The following is a 20,002-nucleotide window of genomic DNA, read 5'->3' as shown; positions in this document are numbered from 1 at the left end:
GGGCTTTGTGCTGAGGCCCTGAACATCAGTCCCTGAGGGGGAGCTGAAGAAATCTCTCCAGAACTCCGAGTCAGAATCCAACTCAAAAGTTTCTTTGACTTTTAATGGGTCCCACTGAGGGACAGGACTGAGCAAGTGTCCTCAGGCCCCAGGCAGAGCAGAGAACTGGAGGCAGTGAGGACAGGTGGGGACAAAGAGAAGCCAAGTCTGGGTGCCCTGGGGCACAGCAGGGTCTGTGCCACCAAGGGCTGTGAGGAGACACCTTGTCCTGAGGCCCTGGGGCCTCCTGGCACAGCCCCAGCCAGGCTGGGCACTGCCAGCCCCTTGTCCTGCCCTCAGCATCCCCCCCTAGCCCACATCCCAGTGGCCTCAAGGATCTGCTGGAAGGAGTCCCAGGGGAGCCTTGCTCAGGAATGGCCCTGGGGACTCCTGAATGCTCCCTGCAGGGACTGCAGGTTTTTCAAAGGACTTTGGGTTTTGCTTTTGCCATGGAGTGTCTGAGAGGTCTGTGCAATCATGGCCCCAATTATCTGCTTTAAGGAGTCCCTTGAGGGCTTTGTACTGACACTCAGTGGGGCTCATTAATACTTTGAGATACTCAAGATTTTTAAGGTACTTTGTGTGGAGGCTGGAGAACTGGCCAAGGAAAAGCCTGCTCTACTCCCCTGGAGGACCAAGCCCATAACCTCTGGTTAGGGAGAGCAAAAAGTTCACCCCCAAAATCCTTTGTTGCTTTATGTTGATCCCTTGCAATCCATTGGTCCTTCCCCTTTGCTCTGCCCCCGTGCCCTGATCCCATTCACTCTAGTGTTCTGTCCTGCCCTTCGAGATCCCAATATAAACCCCTGCTTTCCCTGCCTGAGTGGCTTTTTGTCCCTGGACCCTTTTGAGGATGAAGCTCAGGAAAGGTTCTCCTTGGAACCCCACACCAAGACCCCGTCTCTCCTCCTGCGTCTCCAGGATCACAGAAGAGCTGAAATCCCTCGGAATGAGCACAGACATTGCCTGGGCCCCGAGGTGTCTTCTTCAAGAAGTTTCTTCGGGAAGGTTGCAGCGCTCTGAGCACCACCTGCCACAACCTGTGGCGCCCAGCGTGCGGCCTCTGCAAAGAGATCCCTGAAGAAGTGTCTCCTGCAGCCTCCCACTGCAGGACAAAAGTCGCTGTTGGCGCAGCCGCTTTCCCCAGGAGAAGCCCTCACGTTTTAGTGGGGGCTGCCCGAAGGGCGACCGGGACCCTCCGAAGACTGAAGAGGCCGAAGAGCTCCCGGAGTAGCGGAGGCCACTTGAGGGGCTGAGCACCTGCCCAGCAGATTTTCATTGACCCAATGGGCAATGGCCCAAAGAGCAACTGTAAGTTATATATATATATATATATATATATATATATATATATGTATATATGAGGGTCTTCTGTTTTTTCATTTTCCTTTTTCTGCTGGGTGTGAGAACAAAGTCTGAGGATGGGCAACAACCTTAGTCACTCTAAGCTGAGTCCTCCTCAAAGACACGTCTATTCCAAGGTTGTGGGTGCCCTTGTTGATTGGAGAATTTGTTTTTCTAAGGGAAATTGGAAAGCTTTTGTTCATTTTCTTTCCAAATACTTTGTGAATGTTACAAGGGAATCGGTTTTATTGCTTGAGTTTTGGATGTGGTTGGGATCAAGTTATTTGGTTTACAAATGGAGGGCAATTTTAAAGTGGGGAAGTTTTATCCTCTTTTCCATTTATCCTTATTTTCATTCTATTTATGATTCAGTTAAACAATCGGGGGAAAATTCAGGTAAAGTTTTTGGTCCCCAGTTCAAAACCACTTCCCCTTCTTCCTGTCCCCATGTACCCAAAACCCTTCCTCACCTGAGGGGCAATGGGCAGGCAGTCGTTGTCACTTGGCCCAGGGTTGCTATCGATCCCCTGACGCCTCCCGATCCCCTCTCTCCCTTTGCCTGGAGAGCAAAGCGTCTGCTGCCCTGGACCTTCCCCTCATCCTCCCTCCTGTGCCCCTTTACCCACTTCCCCCTCCTGCTGATTCCCCACAAAACAGTGCCAGCAACGTATCCAGCCCCACCATTTTGTTGCCTCCATTTCCAAGTTTTCCTGCCCTTACACTCCAAAGTGGCCACCTCCCCACCTCTCCTCCTCCCTTTTCTGTGCCCTCCATTGCTCTCATCTCCCCCCTTCCCCCCATGTTGATGGGTGTACCCACACCAGGACCCCCCATTGGTCAGGAATCCCCTGCCCATCGTGGACCCCATTGCAGTTGTGTATAAACAGGGGAGAAGGACGACATCACCCAGCTCCTGGGACCCCATCCCCTGCAGGGACACCTCCTCAGCAGAATGTGCCCGGGTTGTCCAGAGCCGTGCCCCTGCCCCAGGTGGGGATGGCGAGCTGGCGGGTGCCCTGCTGCTGCACAGACCTGCAGGGACAGCCCCTGCCAGTGCCCGTCACCAGCGGAGCACACTGCCCCTGGAGCAGGGAGATTGGAGCTGGGAGACATCCTGCCCCGTTTGGGATTTCAGGAGGCAGCACCCACTCGGGGTCACAGGCCCATGGACATCAACACTGGTGAAGGAAAGATCTAATGTTAAAAACATCATCCAGGCAATGCTCTTTTGACAAGTTCTGCTCTGAGTTTTCCTTAAGAAGATCTGAAACGTTCAATGTCACCAGCAAAAGCTCCTGCAATGGCTGCAGGCCAGCAGAGCAGGGCTGTCAGCTGTGAAACAAGTGCTGCCACAAGCAGCAGCTCCCCCAGGGCAGCAAATCAAGAGCTGGGAAGGAGCTGATCTGAAGGCCAAACCTCCTTAGCTCCTTCTGAAAGAGCAGGAACAGTTCCTCATTCCAGTGAGGTGGAATGCTGGGCACCAGAGCTCCAGGTGAGGACTGGACACAAGTTTGCTCCCACTGAGTGCTGTGATGGGTTCTGCAGGAGCTCTGGGCTCCTGTGCTTGCCAGGCACAATGAGCAGAGAAGGAGCCAAGTGCACTGATGTGGGAAATGGGTTTGTAGAAAGTTTTCAGGGCCTAATAAAAGGCCCACACAGTATGAATCTGTTTATAAACCTTGAGACAAGAAATGCTAACTTAAAAATGCCATGGACTAGGACAGATATTGTTGAGAGAGGAAAGGAGCTGGAAGAAAGTTTCAAAAGATGGCCTTGCAAATAAGACTTTGGAAAAATAGAGCTATGAAAGATGCATTGTAGAGGGACCCACAAGGGGTAGTTTGAAATAATTGGCTTTAAGGCATCTACAACATGGCATGGCAAAAGACTGATAGACCAAGAAACACTTATAATGTATTGTAATCAGGAAATAGTCAGCTTCTGATTGAATTATAACATCTGTATTGTCTCACCCTTCTCATGAGACTGAAAATGGAATACAAGTTTTTAAAACACCTCTCAGTGTCCCCATCTCTAGGTCAAGAAAAGAGTATTATCCAACACACTTACACACCTTTGCCTCGAGCACAACCCAGCCTGGACCAAACACACTGAAAGGTTTCCCCTTTGGGCCATGACTCGAAACATCAGGTCTGCTGTTTGACAACTCAGGTTGGTTTGGTGTCAAGGAGTTTCCCTCAGAAATACATGACCTCTTCTTACCTATGGAATTGTGATTGAAGACACCTGTGAGCCAGATCTGTGGGAGATTGCAAAGGAGCAAAGTTTTGGCATTTGGGCACACTTCTCTTGGTTTCTTTGCTCAGGCCTTTGGTGAGCCCAGAACACACCTAGGTAGAAAACCTTTGACTAGACAGGATCTTTTGGATCCATTGTCCCCCAAACAGGTCAACAGGAGACCCTGTTGTAATGCCAAGTAACAAAGAGCAGCACAAATGACACAAAGAAAACACGGCCAAAGAGGAAGAGGAGAGGCCCAATGAGGAAAGGATGTGGTGAGACACTGGCACATTGAGTGAGCTGCACTCCCATAATCTCTAGGCTAGCAGGTCCTGGTCTCACATTCTCCTTTTGGTTTATTTAAATTTTATTTATTTATTTATTTACTTTTTTTTCATCATCAAAAGAAAATATATACAATTAAAAATATGTCATCAAATTTTAAAGACAGAATCAAAACACATTAATTCAAAACTACATCTAAAGATCAGAACATATGTACAGCTTTAACTACGAAGCCTAAGGCATCAATCCTGTTCTTCAAACACTCTTCATACAGGTGGCAGCTTCTTCCTGAGCTTGGAGGAAAGAGAGCTCTTCTGGACGGGAGGCGAGGACTTTGTGGGTGAGGGAACATCGGAAGTGTCCCGAGAAAACTTCTCGGTAAGACTGTAACCAGCCAGATCTGCAAAATGGAGACACAAAGTTTAACAGAGGCCACCATGCAAACCTAAAGCAGCTGCAGCTCCATATTTCATGGGACACATTTCCTGCAAACTTCTAAAGAGCTGCACAGGGAAACATGCTCCTGCTGGCAGACACTTGAGGCAGGCCAGGGCAAAACCCTGAGCCACTTGCCCAGAGCTAGCACAGGCACAGCCTGGCCTCTGGGCTGCCCTGGGACAGCAGGGAGCCCAGAGCCCTGTGCTCTCCAGGAATGGCTCAGCTGCACATGCACCCTCCTGCTCCTCTGCCTGCCCCACAGCTCAGCAGCCCTACAGCTCCAGGGGCACTGGCAGCAGCACAGCTCCTTGCAGGGCACATGCAGGGCACAGCTGTTCCCTGGCAATGTGCACAGCCTCTCTGCGCTGCCACAAGACCCTTCCTCCCAACAGAGACTGGCCCAGCTCCCCCCTCACCTCTGTGTGAGGCTGAGCCATGGTTCCCTTCACCTTGTCCTCCATCTGGAGCTGCTCCAGGCCCCCCATGCCATGACCAGGAAGGGCAATGGAGAGAGCAGGGGCAGATGCAAACCCTTCCTTTGGAATTTGTCATTTTTGGCACAGCTAAAAAGGCAAATCCAGAGGTGTCCAACTCAGCGCTTCCTCAGCTTTCTGGAGAACATCTCGCCCTCACCAGCCCAGCATTTTGGAGAGGTTTTCCCGCACGTGTGCAGGCTTGCTGGCAGCACATTTCTTCAGCTGGGTGCCCATCACCTTGTAGAGGGCAGAGGCGAGCTTGGTGGCCACGGTGCGGACATTGGCGCTCCGCACGGGCAGCGCCTTGTTCTCCAGGAAGGACCAGAGCATGGGCAGGGCGTCGCGCTGGACGACTGCAGGGCTCCTGGCATGGACCCACTGCACAAGCACTGCCGGGACAGAGACACAGCTCCTTAGCCACAACCTCAATGCAAACAAGCATCTACCTCTGCTTTTGCTTCTGGCAAGCCTCTCTGGCCAAGGTCAGCAAAACGGCACACAGAGCCCCTTGATCCAGAAACGGGCAAAGCAGCTGATCATCCTGGAAACAGAACCACCAACCCCTCAGGACTAATTGCTCCAACCAGAGCCTTGTCCCTTGTGGCAGACTTTGCACCTTTACTAAATCATTTCACAATCTCTTTCTGCATGAACAATGAATGAAATGTCCAACTGCCTTTTATTTCCATTAAGAACTTTTCTAACCCCACCCTGAAGATTTGGAACTGCACCACAGAGAGGAAATGGAGAGATTTCTAATAAAAGGGATGATTCCATTTTTGTACCTTTGATGTCAAGTGCCAAATGCCTAATCTGGCTCTTCCCTTGGCTCAGTGGCACACAGCAAAGGGCAGGATTAGAACACACCTCAAAACTCCAGCCCACCAGAGATGGCTGCTGCCTGACAGCTGGATGAGAAACATCAGGGACCAGCTGGTGTCTTTGGCTGAATGCTTTTGGGGCTTCCTACAAAGAGCTGTTTCAAACCTCAGGGTGTCTTAGAGAATTACCCAGACCCCATTGCCGTGGCATTTGGGCATCTCCACATTTTAATGCCACTTCCCCTCCCAATGTTAATGGCATTTTTTCTTATAATGTCCACTGAAATAGGGGCATAGAGAAAGAAAAATGCTACACAGGGGACTGAAATGTAACCAAAACACGAGTGTTTTCTCATATTGTCTCTGAAATCTCTCTGCCCATTTTCTGAACTGAACTGTATCAAACACAGACAAAAAGTTACTACCAACAGGCTTCTTCCATGGCAGATTTGGCTGAGAGATCAAAACCTGAAATGCTCTGGAGACCATTCTTATTTTCTGATCAGACAAAATGTTATCTAGCAGCCATTTAATATTCTGTGGTGGAAGAGACTTCATTTTCTCAATGCTGTTAATCCACCAGCAGTCATCAACATTGAAAGAGCTCCTGCAAGTACCCAAAACCAATTCTGCTAAGCAGGAAAGGGTTATGGTACCCATTTTAAAATGGGAATTCATTTGAGTTTAAATGCAATTAAAGACATTGGTGACTACTGAACATGAGGAACAGCTGTCTGTTCCTACTAAATCTCAGAGAGAACATCTGCTCTTTTTAAAGTACTCCTAATTTATGGTTAATTCCTTTATTTGAAAAAGAGATCAAAAGAACTGCTCAACTAAATTCCCTATTGCTGGAGATCTACTTTATTCAAATCTCTTTAAAGGGCCTTTGACATTCTCAATTGCTGAACATGCCCTTTTGAGATTCCTAATGAAGACACAAAGTGTATTAAACCTTGCATTCAAAGATGCTGGCATCATTAGCAGTGGATTTAGACCCAGGTAAAGCAAGGCTATCAATCGTCTTCTCTTCTATATATTGAGATTATCCTTTTTCCATTCCTTGGCTGTTGCTGACATAGCAAACTCCTCTGAGGAATCAATGATCAGCTGCATTTGTAGCATTTTGGACAGTGCTGGCACAGGCAGACACTGTTTGCACACCCTGAAAGGCCCAGTCCAAGGCCACTTGGACAGCACAGGCAGGGAGCCTCAGCCCTCTGCTTCTGTCCCTGTGCCCCAGAGGCTGCCTTGCACTAAACCCGTGCCTCTGATGCCTCTGTTGAGTTTTGACCTAAGCTGTGACCCCCAGGCTCTGCACGGTTCAGCCTCAAAACTTTCCAAGAGAAAAACAAGAATTCCGTGAGGACAAAACAAACTGATGCCCTGAAAGAGCATTTGCCACCATTTCCCCTCAAAGATCACAGATGTCCCTGAGCTTCCCAGAGAGGAGCCAGCTGGGGTATTTGTAGGCCCTCCCTTTGCTGGAGGTGGTTCTGAGATGCCCTAGTGAGAGCTCAGCCCGAGGCCGAGCGCTGCCCCCATCTCAGATGCTGCCCAGCTCTGCAGCAGCCAGGGCAAACCTGCCAAATCCACCTGCCTGGGCTATTGGGCAGCAGGGACAAGCTCAGCACCTCCTGATGTGGAGGAGCTGCTCTGCTGTCTGTTCCCAGGCATTCCCTGTCAATACTCCCTGGGCAGAGCTCTTGCCTTAGAAGGGGAGGCCATACCTGTGATACGCTCGGTGACATCCAGCAGAGCTTGGCCACTCAGGTGATTCCATTGGTAGCTGAACTCTTTCAGCAGTGACACTTGATCTACAAGGGAAACACATGGTTCTGCTCACTTTTCTCAGGTCATAGGAGAAAGGACAGTGGGGAGGCAAAGGGCAGGGCCAACCCCATTTTATAAAATCAAGTACATTTCTGCTGGGTTTTGAATCCTTTTCTTCATTCCTTCCAGCCTCCTTGGCAGGGTTTTAAATTCCAAAAGAAAAGCTCTCCTTTCACATTTGTAAATGCAAACTTGTCTGCTGTAGCAGGAGCTGTGTTAAACCATTTCACATCAGGGACCTCAAGAGTTCAGTCACATGGAAGCAGTGAAAAGGTTTTGCATCCCAGAGCAAAAAGGAAGAAGCCCATACTTGGGTCACAGAAAGGCACTGAGTCAGGCAGTTCCTGAGTTCACAGAGCAACTGGAGAGGAGAAAGTGCAAACTCCCCTTGAAGACCTGCCTCTTCAACACTCCTTTTTCCAGGCATATTTCCCCAGTGCAGCATTCTCAGAGCTGACATAAATCTGTGTGGCAGAGGAATTTAGAGCAGCCCTTGCCTATGTAGTTAATTGCTGTGGCCATCTTGCCCCATGCAAAACAACATGTGGAGCAAGGCATCATTGACAGCTGGGTTTATACTCGTTTGTTCTAAAGAAATGAACTTGTTGAATCATCAGTTCCCCTTTGAAAATAGAAGACAAAGAAGAAAAGTGGAAAATAGGCAGCTGATGCCTCTAATGTAGAGCCTTGCAGGTGGCTGCTCTGCAGAAGCTCTGATGGGTCAGTGTCCCTTCATGCCAACAGCAAAGCTGTTCATTTGGGAAGTCAGACAGGGCCCAAGCAAACTCCAAACCCCCTTTGCCTCTGAACTGCAGCAAAGCTGTAGCCCAGGACTTGCTCTTCAGACAAGCAGCACAGAGCCAAGGGCTCCTGGGACTGTTGGGAAATGCTGATCACATTCCAGCCTGTTGGGGATGGTGCATAAGGACTGCAGCTGCACAGCTTCTGGTGGTGTCAGCTGCAGTGTTCCACAGACAAGAGCAGCTGTCAAGGCACTCAGCGCTCTCTTGTGCAGGAGAGACAGAGACGAAGTTGAGGAGAGTCCCTGCCAGGGCTCAGCCTTACCCAAATGAGCAATGGATTCTTCCAGTGCTTTCACAGCTGCCCCACGAACCCTGGCATCCTTTGAATTCAGGTTCTTTGTTATTCCTTCCACCAAACCAATGATCACCGGGTTCAGGGCATCTTTCAGGGCTCCTGTGATTTCAGCCAGCACGTCCAGCGCCCTCTGCTTCACTTTCTTGTGGCTGTCAGATATTCTCAGGACAAAATAATCAAAAATCTGTGAAGAGAACAAGCAACGTGAAAGCTGGATCCACATGTCCTTGTTTGAAGAGTGGCTGTAGCAGTCAGCAATGTCAAAGATGAAAGTGATCCTTTCTCTCAGGCCAGCACTCGCTTGCACAATTGCACTGTTTTCCTGTGGGCCACTCACTGGAATGGTGGCACAACCTCATGCTGGTTGAAAGATTTTCTTCTGTTTTTAGGAGGTTTGGCTGGGGACACAATAGTTCCTATGGCATTTCTCTCCATCTCTAAATCATTAAATCAATTCCATTTATTAATGCTAAAGAGTGCCTTTGCTTTGAATGGAAGCAGATGTTTACAATGCCCGGTTTTCTATACAGTTGCCTCAAGTACTGAGGGCAGTTATGATTTTGCCAAAACGATGGCTGGAGGAGATCTGTGTTTTCTTTTGTTTGTCTCAGAGCCTGTGTCTGGAGAAGAGCAGGGCTCTGATCAACTCTTCCAGCATCCAGACCATTTCTCTAAGTAACAGGTGGACTTCTGAAATGTCATGTGCTGTACAGCTCTCATTAGAGCAGGCTCAGTCCCTTGACAGCCTCATTGTCAGGCAGCTTTTCCTGGAAAAAGGGAAAAAGCAGCTACTGGGAGGAGAAGGCAGAGATGAGTCCTTCGCTGTTTTCCTCCTTTTCCAAAGAGTAAAAAAGACCCCCAAGAAGGGTGAGCACTGTCTTTACCAAGAGGAATAGGAACAAGGGTGGAAATGAGTAGCCAGAGCTGTGCCTGTGTAAGACAAGATGGAGTTTACAGAAGTATTCTTAAAAAAAAAACAACTTGGTTTAAATCAACCAAGCCTGATACCTCTCTTCCCTATGAAAATCCATTTTTGGTCTAGAGAACAATTGCCATGCTTTCAGGGGCTGGATTCCCTTCACTTCACCCAACTGGGAGTAGGAGAGAGCAGCAGTTACACCAGCAGAAAATTCTGCCATCATCTGATGAACAGCATCAATAGGCACCTGCCAGACAAATACAGCTGGACTGAAATAACTTGTCCTGAAGCCTGGACCTGAATTACATTTGTCTGGGTAAGAGGGACCAGCATGTCCCAAACAGCCAGGACGGAGTGCCAAGACACACTGAATTAACTTTGCTGCTACAGGCTTAGGAAAGGAGCTAAAGGAAAGGAGCAGTGAAGATACCCTACATACTTGGACAATGTTAGTGGAGATGAGCTGGGGGTTTGTTCTGCACAGATCTTGGAGGAGTTCCACTCCTTCCATCCTTGTCTGAAACCCCTTGGCTTCCAGGAGATGGTAAAGCTTCTGGAGCAGCTCCGTTTCTTCCACAGCTGGAGGTGACGTGACCTGGGCTTTTGCACGGTGTAGGAGGTGCCCATCAGAGGGAGATTTCACCCTGGAAAATAAAACCAAATGAGGACCTGGTGGTGATCATTATCATAGCATGGCATCCCCATCAAGGAAATAATTAGCATTGCCTCCATGATTCCAGAAGGCTGAGGCTGATCAATCACTTTATTATACTGTACTATACTGTACTATACTATACTATACTATACTATACTATACTATACTATACTATACTATACTATACTATACTATACTGTACTGAAACTCATCACCCTTACAGACAGTCAGATACAGACAGACCAGATTAGTCAATTGAATCCAATTGACTAATTAAGTGGCCAATTAAGAAACTACCCTTTGGTAAACAAATCTCCATAACACATTCCACATGTTCACAACAAGAGGTGCAGCAAGTGCAGATAAGAATTGTTTCTCATTCTTTTCTCTGATCTTCTCACAGCCTTCCCCAGGACAATGCCTGGGAAAGTTGTGCCTGCTGCTCTCTATGGAGAGAGCTGCAGCCACAGACAATACCTTCAGTTAATTGTGAGCAAAACATCTTAAGCAGCTTTCCCAATTATGTGATTTCAAGCTGGAAAATCATCAGGCTCTGAAGAACAATGTGGACCTCATGACAATCATTATGGCAGACAATCTGCAAGTGACATTCTCAGCACTGCTCACTCAGGAAAACCAAGGATGAGATGCATCTGATCTATCTTCAGATGGCTGCAAGGGCACACAGGTCACATTGCTTTGTGGAGAAAGAGAGACACTACTTCCAAGTTTAAATGCCTCCTCATCTGGGACGTGTGTGTCTTACAATAAGGAAACTCATCACTCTGGAGAAGTGTCTCTACAACCAGGCATGACAATCTGGAAAAGTAGCTCAGATGCATCTGAACAGATAAACAGGGCCATATTTGAAGGATTCAGAAAATCAGTAACAGAGATAAAAACAGAAGCCTGACATGCCAGAACTACACTCACATTTCATTTGCTTCCCTAGAGACTAGATGCACAGCTTAACAACCCCACTGGGAACAATTCTCCTGATCAACCTGTCTCTTCCATGAGCACAGGAAGATGCTAGCTGTGCTACTGAGGCATGTGGTCACTTTCCTGCCACTGCTGAGCAGGACAGAGCTAAAGAAATCCCCTCTGCTATCAGAGGAGAACAGGTACAAGTAGCTCTGCCAGTGGCATGAAGAGACAGCAAGGAGCAAATTCCTGTCTTAAATGTTGATTGCAGCACAGGGAGAAATAAACCAAACATGCTGTCCATCAAGCAAATTACATGAAGGACAGGAATATCAAGACAAAAAGTCCACATTCAGACACCTGTTGACTGAAGTTGCTCAGAAATTGCCTTGCTCCTTACTACTCAAACTTGGTACTGTTTGAGGGGAAGAAAACCATGATTCAGCCAGGCCAAGCCACATGGATGAGAACTGCATCTTTGTGGAATGGCATCTTGCATCCAGACTGAGATTTCTCATCAAAACACCCATCTGAAAAAGACTCCACTCAGATGGAAAAAAAGCCCTGGTTGAATTTACTTGTCCCAAGTCAGGCAGCAGAAACTTGGCCCTCTCCCAGCCTCCACAACACTGCCCTTGCCACTGCACTGCATCGTCTGAGCTGCAACCAATGGGTGTCTTTTTGTCTCTCCATTTTTGTGGAAACCCCTCCAGAGAAGTTGTGTTCAGCACAATGCAGAAGTCGACATTTTTTATCCTAGAGCATTTGTAGGGAAAGGAAACAATCTGTGGCACTGCTCATGTCTTCCAGGAAGATTTTCCTGAGGAAGAGACATGTAAAGCTTGTCATGTGCTTTGTCTCATCTGACAAAAGTGCTCAGTACCGTTTGCTAGAAGACAATGTGGCCTGGGGCTTCTTTGAGCCACCGTTCCTCTCCTTCACCGGCTCCTTGACAGATGGGCCTTCAGCCTTCTGGTTTGCCATGCCCTACAAAGACATAGAGAAACCCCATCCATCTTTAGAATATAAAACAGGAAATTCCCTGTTGAAAACACAAGTTAGAACCAGGATCACTGCTACCAAGGCTTAGGGAAACATTTCCTAACTTACAGATGGAAACAGAGCAGAGATTGAGTGATGCCAACTCTTTGTTTTCAATAGCCCAAGGCAGGTTATGGGTGCTACCAGACTGAGCAGCAGTCTAAAATCCCAAATTCCTTTGTCTTGAGCATAAATGGGAATAATGCAAACTGGCAGGCAATGAGTGTTTGTGAAGGAAGCAGCCGAACAAACTGGACTCTTTGGGGGTTGGCCCATTGTGTTGGAAGTTGATTTGGTTCAACACTCACTCTCCCTGTGCCTGCTCAAAGGCAGGCTCCCTTCTGTAATGTCGATAAAAAAAATAAAATCCCCCCCATCAAACAAACAAAGGATTTTCCACTGGATGCTGCTGAATTCACCAAGCTCCTTCCAGCTCCACAGGGCTTGACAGCAGGGCAGCATTCCCAAAAGACAGACAGTCATTGTAGTAACTAGGACTGACTTGGACATCTTTTGTAAATTTGGAAATTTTCTTGGTGCTACTACTTCCAGTGTCCTTTGCAAAGACTCTGTTATCTTCAGAAGCACAATTCTCACTTAATTGCTTTACAGGGGGCAGAGAAGGGAGAGCATGGTGGGGGTTACTCTTAAATGTAAACCCATTTTCTCCTCTTTCCCTTCCCTCTTTGTGACCAATATTGAAAATATTCAAAACCCCACTTTGTCTCTAATAATATCAGTTCCTTTGTGGCCTGCTGATGAACAGGCTGAGCATCAACAACTCATTCCCAGGAGCAAAATGATTCAGCAGAAGAGGAATGAGCTAAAGAAAGATTGGGTATGTTTGATCTCATATTAGCAGTGGCAATACTTGCACAAAGGAGACATTTCTCCTGCCAAGCACTTACTTCCTTCTTAATTCTTGTCAGAATATCTTCCAGGTCACGGGGGGAAAGAGATTGTTCCAGAAGCATTTTAAATTGTTGATGAGTGAGCAACATCTTCACCATCTCCTGTCCATAATGCCTAAGGAAGGAAGGCAGGAAGGAAATGAAAAAAAGTGAACAAACACAGGAAGAGTGTTAACAGAAGAGGCTGATACCTTAAACTCATCAGGTGCAATCCCTGCATGAGAAGGCATTACCTACTCAGCAAAGAGGGAGATTTACCTCACTTGACACTGCACAGTGCTGTCAGCTGAACACAAGAGGCTGGAGGAGAATGTGGGGCAACAGAAAAATACCATTTCACTCTGAAACTGGGGGTGTGCTTCTGTGGCATCAAAGGATCCCAGGGAACAAGCAAAACACATCTGCTTTGTTGTCAGAGCCTCTTAGCAGTGTCTTGCTGCCATTGCACAATAATTTGCCTTTCTTTAACTGGCAGGGAAGCCAGGACAAAACACCTCATGCATCCTCTTGATTATTCTATACTATGTGTATGCACAGGGGCAGCTAGTTGCTCTGGTGTTCTTGGCAGCTATTCATGGGAATTTCATCACCAAAGGAAGGAGATTTAGGTGGTTTGGGTTGATTTTGCCACTAGGAAACCACAGTTTTCTTCAAGAAGAAATGTGGAGCTCACTGAGCCACAGATAACAGCATTCTAGAAATCTGCGGAACAGGTTTAGAAAGACTGAATATGTTGGCTAAAGACCCCTGAAATATTTCTAGGAAAGTCTGAAGTTAATGAGAAATGGATTTTTGGGATCCTTCAGTGATGAACATTAGCCAACACTTTGGCTTTGTGTTGTGCACCTAAGGCCAAACGAGACTGTTGGACTGGCTGATCTGAGCTCTTTTGATCTCAGTAAAGAATCCTTCAAGCCACAGGAAAAAGTTGGCAATGCTCCTTTTTGCTGGCCAGCCTCAGGTTTCCCAGTACAGCCATTTGCCCAGGCAGCCCAGAGCAGTGGTCACAGCACCAAGGCTGACAGAGCTCAGGAAGTGTTTGGACAATGCTCTCAAGCACGTGGAGTGACTCTTGGGGTCACTGCACATGGCCAGGGGATGGACTCCATGACCCTGATGGGTCCCTTCCAACTCAGCATATTCCATGATTCTACGACCTTTATTCACACCATGAGGTAACTTCATATTCCCTTTAGTTTCCACTCTTGTGTGGTTTCACCTTTATAGCCAGACACAAAAGGGTTTTCCTGTTTTTGGAGGTGAAATGAAGATCATTACCTTGTGTCCTTGTGATAGTCCTGAGCAAGCTTCCCTGCCACGTGTGCCAGCCTCTCAGCCCAGGCTGTGCCTGCGAGCTTGGTGACTCCAATTCTCTGCATCAGGGACAGGAGGAGTTGGGCCGCACACTGCCGCACCGGGGCGGGGCGGCTGCTGGGGAGGAGAGAGCAAACCCTGGGCCACAGGGACCAGGAGCAGCAGCAGCACAGGCCTTGGCCAGAGCCTGCTCCCTGCCCGTGCTGGGGGAAGGAGCCTGGGCTCTCCCTGCACCTTCAGACACCTGCAGAAGGTTCTGTCCTCAGGTAAACACAAAGTTAGCATTGTACACAAGGCCTGCCTGCACGGAAGAGGGAGGAATTCAGTCTCCCTGCACTGTCTGATACTCAATTTCTTTCACAGTATTTACTTGGAGAAAGATTCAAGAAATAGATGACATATGAATAATTTAGAGATTAAGGACAATTCATGCTGACCATCAGAGGGCACCCAGTACACAGAGCTGCAGCAGGATTGAGGCTCTTTCCACCCATTTATCCCCAAATCTGCAGACCTTTGGAAAACAACAAATGCAGGGAAAACACATTGTGGGCCGTGAAGTTGCAGAATATCCAGCAATGCAGCCTGTTTCTTCTGTGGGGCTTGGCAACGGATCCATCTGAATGTTTTACCCTATTCCAAAGCTGAGGAAAGGGTGGCAGGCAGTTTAGCCAGGTTGTCCTGTTCTAGAGAGTGTCTCTTGGGAGCTATCAGGCCCAGCACCAACATTTAAGGCAGCATTTGCTTCAACTGTCCCATGGCAGTCAGCCTGTGAAGGTGCCTGTAAAGTGATTCATCATCTCAAGGCTAACATGAAACATCAGTTTGAATAGAAAGTAGAGCTCTAAGGCCAGGACAGTCATACAAGGCTTCTTTGGCAGGAGCTGCACCTGCTGTGCAGGCTGGGCCACACCCAGCAGATTGTCCCCCATGTGCTCCACGCCCCAGCAAGGACCCTCCTCATTTCTCAAGTTAATGGCATCATGAGGAGCCATAGTTTTCCCAGGGCCTCTGTGGTTAGTGCTGTGAAATACCAAACACTGCTCACAGCTGCAATTGCAATTGTCCCTCTTCCCACAAAAGCCCAAGGCTCTATCCTTGGCCTTTGCAGGCACTTTCACTTCCCCACTGATCACCACATCTAGGAAAATCTGACAGGCTGGGAGAACTCCAGGAAGCAGCAGGAAGCTGGGTCAGAGGAGCTTTACTTTGGGTATCAGGAAAAAGGGTTTTTCACCCAGAGGGTGGTTGGGCACTGGAACAGGCTCCCCAGGGCAGTGGTCACAGCACCAAGCCTGACAGGGGTGAAGAAGCATTTGGACAACAATCCCAGGCACTTGGTGTGACCCTTGGGCTGTTCTGGGCGAGGCCAGGAGCTGGACTCGATGGTCCTGATGGGCCCCTTCCAACTCCCCATATTCTACAGTTCTGTGATTCTGAGAACTGATAGGCTGCAGGAGGGCAGAAATAGGTGACAAGAGGAAAGAAGTGAGGTTGGTCAGAGAATCAAGTCACTGAGTCCACAGAAGATGCAGGATACAGGACCCTTCCCTCCCACCATTCCCATTCTCTGTCTCATCCCTTCTCCCTCCCACGCACACGAAGGTGAAGAACATCACTAAAAGAAGAAGAACCTACTTGACTCCCATGTCCATGAGAGCAGTCATTGCTCGTGCAGGAGTCACATTCTCCACCATGATCCCCAGGGTCTGACTGGCTGCTTTCGGAACAAATTCTGGGGAGTTGGACACCATCTGGAGAAGGACCCGAGCAACCTCATCCACCTCAGAGTCCATGTCCTTCTTCAAGGTCACAAAGAGCTCTCCCAGAGTGACAATGGCAGAGTAGGACACCTTGGAACGGAGGTTGGTCACCTGGGGAAATCATGAGGGGAAACATAAGAATCACCTTGGAAAGAAAACCAGTTGCCTTCAACAGAAGTCCCAGGAAATGACAACACATCCCACTGTGTCCAGAGGAGCATACAAGTACAGGGAGAGCAGGAGAGCACAAGCACAGAAAGGCACTTACTCTGGCACCAATTTCTGGCCTCAGACCTGCTCACTGCAGGCCTAAAATAAAAATTTCATTAAGTGTTCTACTTGACCCTTCTAAAATGTCCACAGCTTTGATTTTAGGCCCTTTTACTAGAAAATCAAAGCAAGAGCTGCTTTCAAATCATAAAGGCACAAGTGATAAAGATAAAAGAGTCAGGTGCTCCTGTTCAAAAAAGCAAAAAAGCAACACCAGCAGTTGAAGCACTCAGCCAGGAAACAGAAAACACAGGCTCAGCTCTACAGATTCATTTGCACTGTTGAATTACAACTTGGGCAGAGATTGGGACTCTGGCAAATAACAGCATTAGTGTCTCAGTTTCTGCATTTGCACATTGCATTATAAAGGCACCACACTCAAAGATGAGTGTCAGATACCCGACCTGCCAGTAAATACAGCTGCATGTGCCCACAGATCCTGCAGATAGCTGAGAGACATTGGAAATCTCAGGTCTAAAACCAGAAATGAAGGCAGACCCTGAGCACACATGAAGATGAACAAGCTCATCCCTACTCTACTCACTGTGTATGAAGTAGGGGGGACAATTCAGAGCAATGTTCTCACCTCGCTGGTAAGTGCCAAGCAAACCTCACGAAGTCTACAAAGCAGGACCTCTGAATGGGACCCAGCCAGGTGTTGGATGCTGAAGAGTCCCTTCTCCTTCAGCTCCCTGAAAGGCAGAAGATTGATTTTTCTCTCCACCAAGGCAGCAGCCTCTGAAATGACCAGGCTGGCAGCTCAGTTGAACAATGGGAGGAGCTTTTCAAGGAGTATTTAATGAAATCGTGGAACGCGTTGCCCCAGGATGCTGTGGCTGTCAAAAGCATTCACAAACCCAAGAGGCAAAGAGAGGGGTTTCAGAGTGGCCATTTAAGAAGACAGCCTTTCTGAAATCTCTGGCACATGAGGCCCCTCTGTCACTGCTTCCTAGAAGCTGTGAGACCGGGCCATGCTGCTGTTTCTTGTCCCCTCCCTGTACCTGTCCCTGAGACACAGTGCCACCGGGCTGTTATTGGGGCATTTTCCTTCTTTGTCAGCCCCAGCAGGCATTCAGCAGGGAGAATCTGCACTGCCACTCTGGAGCTGAGTTTCCACTCTACAATCTCGGCCTCTCTGTCACCCCCTCCACTCCACCTCACACATTCCCCAAAAAAGCAGCAGGATGTCTGCTGGGACCGCCTCAGCCTGCAGGAAGGCCAAGTGGGTCCTGGCCTCTCCTGACCCACAGCACAGCTTTCTTTCATCCCAGCATGGAAATATAAAAACTGTATTATCACATCACACAGAGGGCCAGGAGCTTTTTATTTTGGCTGCAAGTGTCCACAGGCATTGGGGAAGAGGAGAAAAAGAGTGTTTTGCAGCAAGCAACCCGGCTACTCAGGCAGGATGGTAGGAAAAGTGTCTGGAAGCTGCTTTTTAGGACTTTGGTTGTTCTGCTGAAGCCTCTGACAGAGCTGATGGGCAGATCCCAGAGCTGTGGAGCGTTCCTGGGAAATTTGTCCTTGGATATGTCTACGAATGCTCTCCCAGCCATGAACTGCCATCTGTGTCCTGTCCATATGTCACTGCCTTGACTGTTGAGTGTCTGAGGTGCCTCTTGAGGCTGCTATGGACCTCCTTCACCAAGGAATGGATTGTGATACAACATCCCTTTCTGCTTATGTTTGGGCACTGACAGAGCCTGGAGCCCTCTGGCTGAGCTTGGGCTCTCGCCAAGCAAGATTGCAAATGAGAGCAGCTCATGGTCCTCAGCTCCTCCCTCCTGCTGTGACAGACAGACATGGCCATGGGGACAGAATGGAGCTGCCCCATCTGCCAGGTCACTAAGAAGGATGTGAATTTTTCTCTGCCCTGTCACCACCAGTTCTGCCTGGGCTGCATCCTGCAGTGGGCAAAGAGAAATCCAGCGTGCCCACTCTGCAGAAGAATGATAGAAGCTGTCAGGTTTTCTGAGTAGGATGAACAGGACTACATACAATTTGCCATCAGCTCCCCCAAACAATTGCTAGAGTCCAGCAGGGAGAGAGCCTGGCCACCTTGCTGAAAACAGCCCCCAAGACCCTGAGATGGCTGCTCCATCTTCCCCACGGGGAACACTGTCCCCAGCTGAGCAGGGGCTGCAGGACCAGAGCCTGTGGATGGCCTCCTGCCCAAGGTGTGGGCCGAATTTTTCAAATAACAATGTCATCTACTGGACCAAAGGTGGCCCTGGCTGCACCAGAAGCTGGAGGGAATATGCCAGCACCAGAGATGGCTGGTTAAAGAATTCATAGAGCAGCATCCTGCACGCCCTCTGTGCCTATGGTCAAGTTGCCAAAATCTTGGTGCCAGTACTGCAGCTTGTCCTCTGTAGCAATCTGAATTGCTGCTAGCATAGTCCAGGGTAAAGAAGCAAAAAGGACCTTTGCATCATCTCCACAGATGTTTTATTCAGCTGTGCAGGGAGATGTTCAGGTCCCAGCACCCACGCACAGAGGGTCTCACTTTGTCTCCACAGGGGCCTGGGGGCTGACCCTGATCTCAGGGCAGTACAAAGATAAGGGGGGCACTCAGGGAATAGGGAAGGTGTGGCTCAGGAACACAGGAGCAGACACGGGAACAGGGGAAGGAGCCAATGGGCTCTAACAGCTTTTTGAGGGAAGCTTCTCGTGTCTCCCTAGACCAGGGAATGCCCCCCCAGGGTCTCCACAATTCCCCGTGTTTTATATTATTAGGAAAGCTTCTCTGAAGGATCAACTGAATCAACACAAAATGACAAAAACAATCAAAAGCACTCATAAGACAATTGTTCAAAATGCAAACAATGTGCCAACAGATTTCTTGGAGTGTCTTAGATCTGGCAGGAGGGATGCAGGGTTTTCTTAGCACAGTTTATCAGGAAACTGAGTCATTCATACTGACCCTCTGGTCCATGGCCTCCTCACTGTCATTGTGCAGCAAGGAGGCCCAGAGGCTGCTGTGCTCTGGTCCTGTCAGGGATGAGAGCAGCGGCTCTGTGGCCAGCGCCAGCTCCAGCTCCAGCAGCTCACAAGAGGAGGCTCCTTCCAGAAGCTCTGTTGGCTGCAGTGTGGCAGACCAACAGAGCACACTGGAAGCCACCCCCCATTGCAGCCACCCCCCAGCTGCGCCCATCATCCCTGCAGAGCAGGACCTGCCCCAGAGGACCCGCGGCAGGAGCTCAGGACAGTGGCAGGTCCCTGTGCCCAGGGCAGAGTCACAGAACCTCTGCTCCTGGCTGGCACAGGGGCTGCTTACCCTGGTGTCCCACGGAGAGGAGGGGCCCCGGGCCCCAAACTCTGCCCAGCCCTGCAAAAGGCCACCTTGCCAGCAGTGCTAGCAGTGCTAGCGAGGTTCCTGCAGCCATTCAGTCCAATAAGAGGAAACAAATGTCTCTTTATCTGACACAGTCTCTGCACACAGCTTTCTCCCCCTCCTCCTGGTGCCTTTCCCTGACTCCAGGAAGAGCTGCAGGAAATGCTGTGTGAGCCATAATAATGGAAGAGTTACTGATAAAAACACTGGGGTGATGCTTTCAGAGGAGTCATGAATGGAAGATTGACCAACCTTCCAGCCAATGGTATGCCAAAAGTTTCCATTCTTTAAATAAT

The sequence above is a fragment of the Agelaius phoeniceus genome, unplaced genomic scaffold (genome assembly GCF_051311805.1).
Source record: "Agelaius phoeniceus isolate bAgePho1 unplaced genomic scaffold, bAgePho1.hap1 Scaffold_105, whole genome shotgun sequence".
Classification (NCBI taxonomy): Eukaryota; Metazoa; Chordata; class Aves; order Passeriformes; family Icteridae; genus Agelaius; species Agelaius phoeniceus.
This window is presented reverse-complemented; position numbering follows the sequence as displayed.